Source organism: Panicum virgatum, chromosome 7K (assembly GCF_016808335.1).
Source record: "Panicum virgatum strain AP13 chromosome 7K, P.virgatum_v5, whole genome shotgun sequence".
Taxonomy (NCBI): domain Eukaryota; kingdom Viridiplantae; phylum Streptophyta; class Magnoliopsida; order Poales; family Poaceae; genus Panicum; species Panicum virgatum.
Window position 1 is genome coordinate 25,864,882 of NC_053142.1, and position 13,048 is coordinate 25,877,929.

Here is a 13,048-nt window from a genome sequence, read left to right on the forward strand (position 1 = left end):
TCCCGTGATGGCTAGTCAGGCTTAGCTATGGTGGGTAATGGCTATGTTGGGATCTACACCGACACGACGGTGTTCGAGTTGTGGTATCCTACTTGTGGGTAAAGTTGCACACCTCTGCAGAGTTAAGAATCTATTCGAATAGTCCGTGCCCACGGTATTGGGCGAGTTATGGTGTGGTCACATAACTAGTGTTTCAGTGGGATGAGCTGGTGTGAGTTGTTTTGGAATTGTGTCCGGCAGATGTGCCGTGTGCTACGACGGACGGGGAGTCCGGTAGCAGTTTAAAAATTGGAAACTCCGTGTTACTTCTGAAATTGATTTTCATAAAGGTTTTCTTTAAAACAAACCCCTGCATAAAACATCGTTTTTCTGCAAATTAAACCATAACCTTATCCTTGATTTACCTAGGCATATTATTCTGATTTAACCCCTCCGTGGGTGTGGTTGGACTTGCTGAGTACGTTTGTACTCACCCCACTCTTACTTTTACAGAAGAAGACCCGGACTTCGTTCCAGACGACGTCGAGTAGGGTTACCGTTCTACACACAACCTTGCCTGTGGAACCGGCCCTGTTGAGATGCCTCCGCTGTCGCAGTACTCTGAGCCCATAGTAGACCCTATGTGGTTTGCAGTCTGGTGTTATGTTGTAGCTTGGTTAATAATTATCATCATCTGTATCGAGTGTCCTCCAAGGTTTGTACGGTTTTGAACCATCTGATGTAATAAATGTGGCATCAGCCTCCTGGGACTGGTGCTTTGTATCACATTTAAGTCTTCTCTTATGAGGGGACGCTTCAGGTGGTATCAGAGCCGTAGGTTGGCCGTAGGACGTGACCCTAGGAGCGAAACCCGTTTTTAGACCCTTTACCTTAGGACCTTTTCTATCCTTAATCCTTTCCTCACACAAACGCTTACCTTTGGTTCTTGCCCTGTTCCAGATGGCTGACAATGGATGGATCGGCGGAATCTGTTTCGCAGAGCCCGGCCTTCCTAAGTTGTTGATACTCAGCCTGGAACGCATTGGAGTTGTGGATCCGCCAGAGTTTCTTTACCGGGAGTACGACTCCAAGGGCACTCTTCGGTGTGACCTGATGATCTTCATAGCAAGGAGCACCCGCTACCCTGATGTGGACCCTTGGTTCATCTCCACCACTGGATTCCGTTTCCCGGACACCTATCGGAAAGCCGCCCGTAAAGCCCTGCGACGGCTCCGAATGATCTACAAACATCACCTTCAGCGGACTCCTATGGGATTCTTCCCGCCAACTGAAGGAAGAGGACGCACCTGGATCGCCCGAGTGAGAGGACTCGGGAGGGAAGAAGAAGATCTGGAAGACACTGTATCCCACCTGTCCATCTACCTCACCGGCCTGGATGAGCTCTATCGCGAGCAAGCAGCACAACTGAAACAGCAGGTCCACAGAGCAGAAAAAGCAACCCAGGAGATGGAGGAACAACGGTCGAGGACTTTCCACGCCGAGTATTCCCTGGCTGCTCTCCAAGTCCAGATGGATGAAAAAGAGGTAGAATTGGAGGAGCAGCGGACAAGGGCCGCACGTGCCGAGAACTCACTGGCCGCTCTCCAAGCTCAGATGCGGAGGTACGAGGCTCCCTGGGGAATAGGTGGATGGATAGAGGAAGACGAAGAAGAGGAAGAACCCATGGAAACCCATTGGGACGTTGGCACTCAGACTGAAGAAGAAGAACCCGAAGAAACCCACTGGGATAAAGGAACTCAGACCGAGGATGGTGTGATGGATCAGTTCGTTCCACTGAAGAAGCGCTCCTTTAGAATTGAGGAAGAATCCCCATGATAGGGGTAGTCTCTAAGCTAGAACCCTTGCTCTAATAATCATGTACCCATGAAGTTGTACCCCACCATGATGCCATAAATAAAAACCATCTACCCCTTTGTGTACCGCAAATATTCGTGCAAGATCTTCACTCTGTCTTTGTTTTCAGATGGCTGAGGAAGGATGGACCCAGGGCGACTGCCAAGCTGCACCTGGCTTCCCCAGCCTGTTGATCAACGCCCTGGAAAGCCTTGGCGTTACGGAACGCCCAAGGTACTACAGCAGAGAGTACGAGCATCATGGCACTCTCCGCTGCAGGGTGATCATTGTCATCGCCAGAAGTGAGCGCCACCCCAACATCCAGTCGTGGCGAGTGACCGCTACGGGATTCAGGCACCAAGACACCTATCCCTTGGCTGTCAGAAAGGCACTTCGGTACCTATGCCGGATTTTCGAAGAACACCTAGCACCCACGCCAATGAGGTTCTTTCCGCCGGCCGTCAGAACCCCTGTTTGGGAAGCCCGCATGAGAAGCCTGGAACGGCGCCGCCATGAAGTAGACCCTTTGTACCAAGTGGCTAACTATCTGGCCGCTTTGGACCAACTCTTCGATGAGCAGGCCCACCTGCTGAGAGAGCAGACCAATCGTGCCGAGCAAGCTGAACTCGCGGTGAGGCTCCAACAGGTCCGAGCAGCCCAAGCCGAGGCAAGAGCCGCAGCCGTGATCAGCAGTGAAGCAGTGGCACAGGAGAGCCTCAGACAGGCCCGAGACCGGCGCATGCAAGAATGGACCAGGAGTGGGACCCCAGTTCCGGCCATCGGAGAAGACCATGTTCTACTTGGGACACCCGTCATAGGATGGGGAACGCTCTTTGGAAGCCCTCGAGCTCCACCCGAGAACCCCGAAGGGTCTACTGCTGTCAGAGAAAGAGAAGTTGCTGCTCAGCCCCAAGAGAACGGGAACCCAGAGGACGACGAGCCGTTTGTTTCCCCGGAAGCTCGTACCACCCCAGAAGAAGACTCGCCCCGCGAGTAGAGTGTCCAACCCTACCCTGTTGTTGTACCCTTCTAGACCTTTCGGTTTAAGTTGTACCCTTAGTTTGAACCTGTACCCGGACGTGTAGTACGCGTTCTAGTCATGTTCCCGTGTTGTACCCTACCTCGCTTTAGTAAAAGTTGCTTGTTTGCCTTGTTGTGTGCTTGTTGTGTGTGTGCCTTTCGGCAGAAGGTTAATTCTGCCTTTTTCAAAAATACGAATTAAATAACTTAAACATCACCTAATCCCAATCTCACAAAAACCCTACCAAATCTGCAGATGGTATCCCGAAGCGTCACGAGGGCCTCCCGTGTCAGGGACCCTGCAGCCGCTGATGCAGGAGTACGCCTTAACGGGCAAAACCATCCTCAGGGAGAACAAGAAGTGAGTCAGGGCAGAGGAGAAAATCAGGATGCACAGCTACCACCACCACCACCCTTCGTGGACCTGGCACAAGTGATCCATAACCAGACTCTCATACTGGAGACACTGGCCAATGCTCTAATGAACAGGCAGCCACGAGAGCAGACCTTCAACGACAAGCTTACAGCTTTTCTGAGGGCTAAGCCACCTACTTTTGCCGGATCCAGCAACCCCTTGGATGCAGATGATTGGCTCCGCGTGATCCAGAGGAAGCTCGAGCCGTTTGGGTGCCAGGATCGAGATAAAGTCCTCCTGGCAGCACATCAACTCACCGGGACTGCCTTAGCCTGGTGGGAAAATTACTGCGCTGCTGCCAGAGATGCCTCCACCATCACCTGGAATGAATTCGTGAGAGAGTTCCGCCGCTATCACATCCCCTCAGCTACCATGAAGCGCAAGGCAGATGAATTCCGCGCACTTCAGCAGGGGAATATGACGGTAGAGGAGTATACACACCAGTTTATGGAATTGGCTCGCTATGCACCAGAAGAAGTGAACGACGACGAGAAGAAGCAGGATATGTTCAAGAAGGGACTAAATCCAGAACTCAGGACCCTGCTCACCCCTCATATCTATCCTGACTTCAACACCCTGATGAACAAGGCAATCCTCACTGAGAAGGCCAAGAGTGATGAAAGAAAGGATAACAAGCGCAAGTTCCTGGAGAGTAAGGCCCGCCAGCAGGATCGTTCCCAGAAGGCCAGAAGCTTCAGTTACAATGCACCAAGGTCCCAAGCCCCAATGCAGTACAGAACTCAGTCGCAAGCAATAGGACCACGGGCCCCTAACACCCAGCTCAGAAGCCAGAACACCATGAGGGCCCCACAGAGCAATGCGAGCCAAGTCACCAACAACAACAGCAATGTTAGGGCCTGTTTCAACTGCCAAGAGACAGGGCATTTCATCGCCGACTGCCCTTATGCCAAGAACAAGCCAGCCACTTCAGCTTTCTCCAACACAGTGAACGGACCCAAGCCAGTGCTGACCGGTACCAACCGAGTGCCCCTCCATGGCAACAGCAACAACAACAACAACCAGCAGAGGCAACCCCAGCAGTCTTTTGGACGAGCCCGCGTCAACCACATCGACGCACAGGAAGCTCAAGGAGCCCAGGGCGTTGTACTCGGTGAGTACCTAGTCAGCTCAACTCTTGCAACAGTACTGTTCGATTCTGGAGCATCACACTCATTTATATCCTCGAGTTTTGTGGAGAAACATAAAATACCTACAGTACTACTAAAAACGCCCCTATTAACCCGGACGCCCGGAGGAGACATCAGGTGTCAACTGGGTTGTCTACGGGTAAGAATTAATTTAAGTGGGGTAGAGTTTCTAGCAGATCTAGTAGTACTTAAGTCAGAAGGGATAGATGTGATCCTCGGAATGGATTGGCTGAGCGAGCACAATGGCCTCATAGGTTGTACGGACAAGGTAGTCCACCTAACAAACCCAGAGGGAGTCCGAGTGACCTGTCACACCCGGGAAAGTGGAGCAAACCCGATGGTGTTTCGCATGGAAGCCAAGTCCTTGGAAGAAGTCCCAGTAGTGAGTGAGTACCCCGATGTCTTTCCTGAAGAACTTCCCGGTATGCCACCAGATAGGGACATAGAATTTGTCATTGATCTTGTTCCTGGAACCGCCCCCATAGCCAAGAGACCTTATAGGATGGCAGCCTCTGAGTTGGCAGAGTTAAAGAAACAACTAGAGGAGTTACAACGGATTGGCTTCATCAGGCCAAGTTCGTCGCCTTGGGGAGCCCCGGTTCTGTTTGTCAAAAAGAAGGATGGAAGTATGAGGTTGTGCGTTGATTACCGGGCACTGAACGAAGTTACTATCAAGAACAAGTATCCTCTCCCCAGGATCGATGACCTTTTCGACCAGTTAAAAGGAGCCAAATACTTTTCCAAGATTGACCTGAGGTCCGGTTATTTTCAGCTCAAGATCAGGGAGAGCGACATCCCGAAAACAGCTTTTGTCACCCGGTATGGTCAGTTTGAGTTTACGGTGATGTCTTTTGGACTGACAAATGCACCTGCCTATTTCATGAACCTCATGAACAAAGTGTTTATGGACGAGCTAGATAAGTTTGTCGTAGTCTTCATTGACGACATACTTATTTACTCGAAGAGTATTCAGGAGCACGAGCAACACCTGAGGGTAGTTCTGGAAAAATTGAGAGTGCATAGGCTATACGCCAAATTTAGCAAGTGTGAGTTCTGGCTGGAGAAAGTAGCTTTCCTTGGTCACATTCTGACCGCAGAAGGAGTAGCAGTGGATCCCGAGAAGGTCGAAGCAGTCTCCAACTGGCAGCAACCAACCAATGTCAGTGAGATCAGGAGTTTTCTCGGATTAGCTGGGTACTATCGGAGATTTATTGAGGGATTTTCTAAGATAGCCCGGCCCATGACAGAGCTGCTCAAGAAAGAGAAGAAGTTCACCTGGACGGAGTCGTGTGAAAGAAGTTTCCAGGAGTTGAAGCGAAGATTGACGACAGCCCCAGTGCTAACCCTGCCGGATATTCATCGGGATTTTGTCATCTATTGTGATGCGTCCCGACAAGGATTGGGTTGTGTGCTGATGCAAGATGGGAAAGTCGTTGCATATGCTTCCCGACAGCTCAGGACTCATGAGCAAAATTACCCGACTCATGATTTGGAGCTTGCGGCCGTAGTGCACGCACTTAAGATCTGGAGGCACTATTTGATTGGAAATAAGTGCGAAATCTTTACCGATCATAAAAGTCTAAAGTATATCTTCACCCAACCAGACCTAAACCTGAGGCAGAGAAGATGGCTGGAATTAGTCAAAGATTATAATTTGGAAATTCATTATCACCCAGGTAAAGCCAATGTAGTAGCCGATGCCCTAAGTCGGAAATCCTACGGGCCCAAGAATGACCATTTACGAGAGGAAATGGCACGATTAAATGTGCACATTGTCCCTCGAGGTTCCAGCCAAGTGCTGAACGTTCAATCCACTCTAGAAGAACGAATCAGGAAAGCCCAGAGAGCGGACAAGGGACTGATGGAAATCCGGAAGCAAACCGGAGAAAATAAGGCACCAGACTTTAGAGTGGATAATAGGGGAACATTGTGGTACAAAGATAGAATTTGTGTGCCCCAGAAGGGAGATTTCAGGCAAATAATCATGGATGAAGCCCACAACTCAGCCTACTCTATTCACCCAGGATCCACCAAGATGTATATGGACTTAAAACAGAAATATTGATGGAATGGGATGAAGGCAGATATTGCACGATTTGTCGCCCATTGCGATACTTGCCAGAGAATCAAAGCTGAACACCAGAAGCCGGCAGGATTGTTGCAGCCCCTACCCATTCCGGTTTGGAAATGGGATGAAATAGGGATGGATTTTGTGGTAGGACTGCCCAGAACCCAGAAAGGACACGATTCCATATGGGTAATAGTGGACCGACTCACTAAAGCGGCTCATTTCATACCCGTACGGACCAACTATGGCGGAGAGAAGCTAGCCAAGCTCTATGTGGAGAATATAGTGAAGTTGCATGGTGTGCCCAGTCGTATTGTTTCAGATAGAGGGACCCAGTTCACCTCTAGATTTTGGAAGAGTTTGCATAAGGCCATGGGCACCAAGCTAGACTTTAGTTCCGCTTATCACCCGCAGACAGATGGTCAGACAGAAAGGGTGAATCAGATTATGGAAGATATGTTGAGAGCATGTGTCCTCACCTATGGCAAGGATTGGGAACAGAGTCTACCCTATGCCGAGTTCTCATACAATAACGGGTATCAAGCAAGCTTGGGCATGTCGCCGTTTGAGGCTCTTTACGGAAGGAAATGCAGAACCCCTCTGATGTGGTCAGAAGTTGGGGAACGTGCTCTAGTCGGGCCCGCCCTCATAAAGGAAGCAGAAGAAAGGGTGGCCGAGATTAGAGAAAAACTGAAAGCAGCCCAGTCCCGACAGAAGAGTTACGCTGACAAGAAAAGGCGGGAAATAAGTTTCAGTCCAGGGGATTTTGTGTATCTCAAGGTATCACCCATTCGAGGAACCCGAAGATTTCAGGTACAAGGAAAATTAGCCCCTCGGTACATTGGACCATATCGAGTCCTGAAGAAAGTTGGAGCAGTAGCATACCGTTTGGAACTGCCAGAAGAAATGTCAGATATACATCCAGTGTTCCACGTCTCACAGCTAAGGAGATGTTTGAGAGTACCCGAGGCAGAGCACGTGCCAGTAGAAATGATAGATCTACAGCCAGATTTACGATATCAAGAAGTACCGGTCAAGATTCTAGACACGGTCTCTAGGAGAACCAGGAACTCAGAAGTACGGATTTGCAGAGTTCAGTGGAGCAGGCACGGAGTAGAAGAAGCGACGTGGGAACGCGAAGACGCTCTGAAGAAGGAATTTCCCCATCTCTTTAGGAACCAGCCGAATCTCGAGGACGAGATTCATTTTAAGTGGGGTAGGTTTATAACATCCCGAAAATTCACTAAATAAATCATGCGCTAAAGTTGTCTTTCGTTGAGCTCGACTCCCCTCAAACCCTGAACCCTAATCCCCATAGCCTCTCCCGAGCAACCCGACACCCGATTTCAATCCGCGTCCCATCCCTTTCCCATCCAACGCGACGCGTCGTGACCGGCCGCCGCGAATCCCTCCCCTCCTTTTCCCCTCCCCTTTTTCCTCTCTCCCCTCCGACCGCGTGCCCCACCTCCCGCGGCCGCACGCCACGCGTAGCCGACCGCGGCCGCGGTCGCCGCTGCCGCGCACCGCCCCCTCTCCTTTTCCCTTTCCCTCTCTCCCTTTTTCCCTATTCTTTTTCCTATTTCTCTCCTTTTTCCTTCACCCTTTTTCCTTTTCCTTTTTTTTTCTTTCTTTTTTTTTCTTTCTTTTCCTCTCTTCCTTCTCCTCTCTTCCTTTCTTCCCCGTCGCGCGCCCGAGCCGCCCCAGCCCCGGCCCGCCTGCCCCGCACGCACCTCACCTCCCTCCCGCACGCACACCACCCGCTCCCGGCCGTGCACCACGCGCGCACCGGCCCGGCCCCCTCGCCCCCACTCCGCACGGCTCGGCCCGCGCGCACCCGCACGCGCCGGCCACGCTCCGCGGCCGCCCGTGCGCCCAGTGCCCCGAGCCGCGGCACCGCGCCGCGCCACGCCACCGCCCGCTCAGCCGCGCGCGCTCCCAGCCCGCGCACCGCCCCTGCCGCGACACCGCCACGCCACCACCCGCTCAGCGCCGTTCGCGCGCAACGCGCACACGCGCGCCGCCGCACCGCCCGCCGTGCCGCCGCTGTGACACCCGCTGCGCCGCTCGCCACCCGCCCAAAAACGCGCGCCACACGCGTTCCACGCGCACTGAGCCGCGGCGAACGCGCCAAGCCGCAGCAACGTGAGCTCCGCCGAGCCCACGTGCACGCCTGGCCGCGCCGCGCGCCGCCCGCCGCTGCCCCGCATAGCGCCGCCCTGTGCTCACCGCTGCAGCACACGTCCCGTCACCCCCTGCACAACCTCGCGGCCCGTGCGCCGCTCCACGACGCGCGAGCGCGGCCGAGCGCCATTAAGGCCCGCCGCGCCGCCCGCCGGGCGCCACCTACTCGCCACCAGCCACGCCCCCCCCAAACCGACCTACATCGGCTATAAAAGGCCCCGCCGGCGCCGCTCCTCCGCACCCAAACTTCCCCCGGTCACCACCGCCTCTCCTCGCAGCTCACAGCGCCGCCGCCGCCGCCATTTCCGCCCGCCGCCGCTGGTTCGCGCCGCCCTGCTCCCTCGCCGCGCCCCGAGCCGAGGTGAGCTGGGGAATCGAACCCCACGCCCCCTCTAGCCCTTTTCCCCCACCCCCGGCCGCCGCCGTGGTCCAGGACGGCCCAATCGGCCGCCGCCGGCACCCCGGGGACACCTCCCCTGTTTCCCAGCGTGGGAGGGAGGAAGGGGATGGCAATTTTGCCAAAAACCCCTCCCCCTTTTCTTTATTTCTTAAAGAAACCTTCCACCCTTTTGTCTTTTTGCAGAAACACCCCCACCTTTAATATATTTGCCAATAAACCCTCCTCCAATATAAACTTAATCTCAAGTATACCCCTGACCTCTCCAGAATAACCCAAAATCTTCCAAAAATTACAAGCAGACCCCTGCCTACCCAGGATTATTTATAACCAGGCCCCTGGCCCCTTAACTAACCCTCGAACCTTTACAAAACCTATTATTTCATGCGCCTAAACAACTCCGATTGACCCCAAACTTTACCATGTCACTTCTATTATAGTTTCGGGCCGCGCTATTAAGAAACCACTCAAAAATGCCACTTCTATCTCCATATTTTATGTGTTTCCGATTCGGGCTCAACGATAGAATCTTTGTATTGATTGGATGCTTGTTTGTGTGTGCTGTAGACCGCGGAGTGAACGAAGGAGAGCCCATCAACGAGCAGTTCTGTGAGCAGGAGAACGAGGACCAGTTCCGCGACCCCGAGCCCGAAGGACAGGACTTCCCCGAGGGCTACGAAGACGGCAAGTTCAATCCCATCCTTTGATGCATGTTTCTGTCCTAGTTTTTATAAACACAACCCAATGGCCTGTTTTATAAAGTTGCATATGTTTTACTTGCATGAAAACACGGTTGGATAGCCACCCCTTGATTTGTGTTGACCATTCCTTGACCACCTAGATTAATGTCTGATTTTGCTTGGACGTTAATCGACATTAGAACGCTTAGGACTTTACTCTTAAAATGATTTATTTGATAAAGAAAATGTGTGCGTGTGGGAAGGGATAAAATGTGGATTTTCGAAAGATGAGTATGGGCGAGATGGACGGCATTTCTGTGTGATTTGCCGATTGGTGTGCTTGTGCCTGTGTGGCAGAGCGAGAAGGGAGACATCCATCTTGTCGTGTCTAAGGACCGAGTTGGTGTGTCGTCTCACCTAACTCCACTATCGTGCAAACCACTCGACCGTTGAATGGGCAACAGCGTAGCATAAATCCCACTAGTTGGTGTGGTAGCCATCAGGAGAGCTGAGAGCAACGGGTAACTAAGGAAAAGGGATAAGCCCCGAGTGACTTATGCCCGGTTATACCTAAGTGAACGGTCAATGACCCCTTGGTGCATCCCGTGATGGCTAGTCAGGCTTAGCTATGGTGGGTAATGGCTATGTTGGGATCTACACCGACACGACGGTGTTCGAGTTGTGGTATCCTACTTGTGGGTAAAGTTGCACACCTCTGCAGAGTTAAGAATCTATTCGAATAGTCCGTGCCCACGGTATTGGGCGAGTTATGGTGTGGTCACATAACTAGTGTTTCAGTGGGATGGGCTGGTGTGAGTTGTTTTGGAATTGTGTCCGGCAGATGTGCCGTGTGCTACGACGGACGGGGAGTCCGGTAGCAGTTTAAAAATTGGAAACTCCGTGTTACATCTGAAATTGATTTTCATAAAGGTTTTCTTTAAAACAAACCCCTGCATAAAATATCGTTTTTCTGCAAATTAAAACATAACCTTATCCTTGATTTACCTAGGCATATTATTCTGATTTAACCCCTCCGTGGGTGTGGTTGGACTTGCTGAGTACGTTTGTACTCACCCCACTCTTACTTTTACAGAAGAAGACCCGGACTTCGTTCCAGACGACGTCGAGTAGGGTTACCGTTCTACACCCAACCTTGCCTGTGGAACCGGCCCTGTTGAGATGCCTCCGCTGTCGCAGTACTCTGAACCCGTAGTAGACCCTATGTGGTTTGCAGTCTGGTGTTATGTTGTAGCTTGGTTAATAATTATCATCATCTGTATCGAGTGTCCTCCAAGGTTTGTATGGTTTTGAACCATCTGATGTAATAAATGTGGCATCAGCCTCCTGGGACTGGTGCTTTGTATCACATTTAAGTCTTCTCTTACGAGGGGACGCTTCAGACGGCCGGGGTTCGCCCGTCCGCTCCGTCTCCACCTCAAGCCGAACTCGGCTCAGACTCGACCGCCCCCGGGCCCAGCCATGCGCGCACGCCTCGGCCGAGCCAACCACCTGTACCGCGTCCTTTTCTACTGTGTGCCCCAGCCCCGCACGCCCTAGCTGCCGCCTCTTGTTGCCCTAGCTCCACGCACGTGCGTACTCCGTTGCCCGAGCTCTAAGTCACCACGCCGTTGTTGATCTTTCGCGTTGCCAGTAGCCGACCCGATTTGGTAAGCCAAAGAATTTCCCCGGCAACCCCCGATTCTTTTCCCCTCTTATCCGGCTTTCTTTTGCGATCTACGCAACCCGCACTGGCTCACCGGAGCGTCGCCGCAACCGGAGCTTCCCCGGAGCCGTGGACTACCCAATGGGGTTCCCTGCATCACCCTCTTGCCTCGAGCTACTCCGCGTAATTTTTAGCGCTACTTGAGCTCCGTGCCGACAAGCTTCCACCGCTCTTGCCGGCAGCACCGGCGTAGGGACACCCCGGGTGTTTCCCGACCGTCCGACCTGGAAGTGACGGTCTAGATTGGATCTCTTAAGAAGCCCTCCTATTTCTGCCTAATCAAGCCGCAGTCGATTCCTAGTCAAAAATAATTCTTTTTGAGTCCTTTTTCTTCCATAAAAGCCCTCATCTTTTTTCTAAAATAGAACCACTGTTCTGTTTTGTCTTTTAGTATGTTAGATCTTTGTTTTTATATAAAATTAACTTTTAGCCCTCAGTTTCTTTCTATTTAGTCCTTTTTGATAGTTTTTCTTGCAAATAAGCCCTTGTAGAGCCATTTTAGTGCATCTTTAGCATTTTAAGTGTTCTTAGTACAATTTTGATCGTTATAACACATAGAACTAGTTTTTTTAGCCTTTCTTCTATGTTTTTCAATGGTTGGTGTATTGGTTTAATTCATTTTCTAATGTTTGCTTGTATGTACTTGTGTTGTTTGGCTTGTTCGTGACGCGTAGACGAGGAGCCGCTCGAGAACTTTCAATGAATTTGAAAAAATTGAGTAACAGCAAGTGACTGAGGAAAGCAATTATATTCCTCGATCATATTTCCATCCCAATAACCTTTATTTATTATACATTTATTTGCATTAATTTGATCAATTACCATGATTACTTTTATAAAATATTTTAGGTAGCATGCTTAGTTGATAAACTATAGTTGCGAAAGGGTCTGTAGCCTAGTAGTTACAAAAGCCTCAGTAGCACCTGAGGTCCAGGGTTCGACTCCTCGTGGGAGCGAATTTTCTAGGATTTAACGGCGTTAGTGCTTTCAGTGGTAGGCGACGTTCCCGTCGACAGCGAAGCGCCCGCGGTGATTTCGTCAATCTCGAGGATTTGCTGGCTCAGTCTCTCGGAGGTGCTCATAGGGGTAGGGTTGCGTGCGTGTATTCATAGGGATGAGTGTGCGTATGTATTTGTGAGCGTCTGCGTCTGTACTTTGTTTCTCAAAAAAAAGTTGCTAAACTATAGTTACAAGTAGTTTTTGACCGTTACAATGGATACATGACTTATATCTTTAGGAAACAACAGGGGCGTAGCCATGGGGAGGGCCCGCAGGCCCCCCTATCATCCGAAATTTTGCACTAAAATTTTTAAATTTGATCATATTATTAGATAAATTAGCATTGTTGGGCCCCTAACAGTGGAAAAAAGAATTCCTGACTACGCCCCTAGGAAACAATATGGTGATTTGGTAATGGTAATTAATTTAAACCATGGAGAACCACCCGCTAAATAATAATAATAATAATCTGAACGATCTGCTTTCATTTGATTGGAAATTCAATGGATCGGATAACTAAAATAAAAAATGGCCAATTGTTAGTTAGTCACTAAAAAAAGTCAATCGCACATTCATGTTCTTTC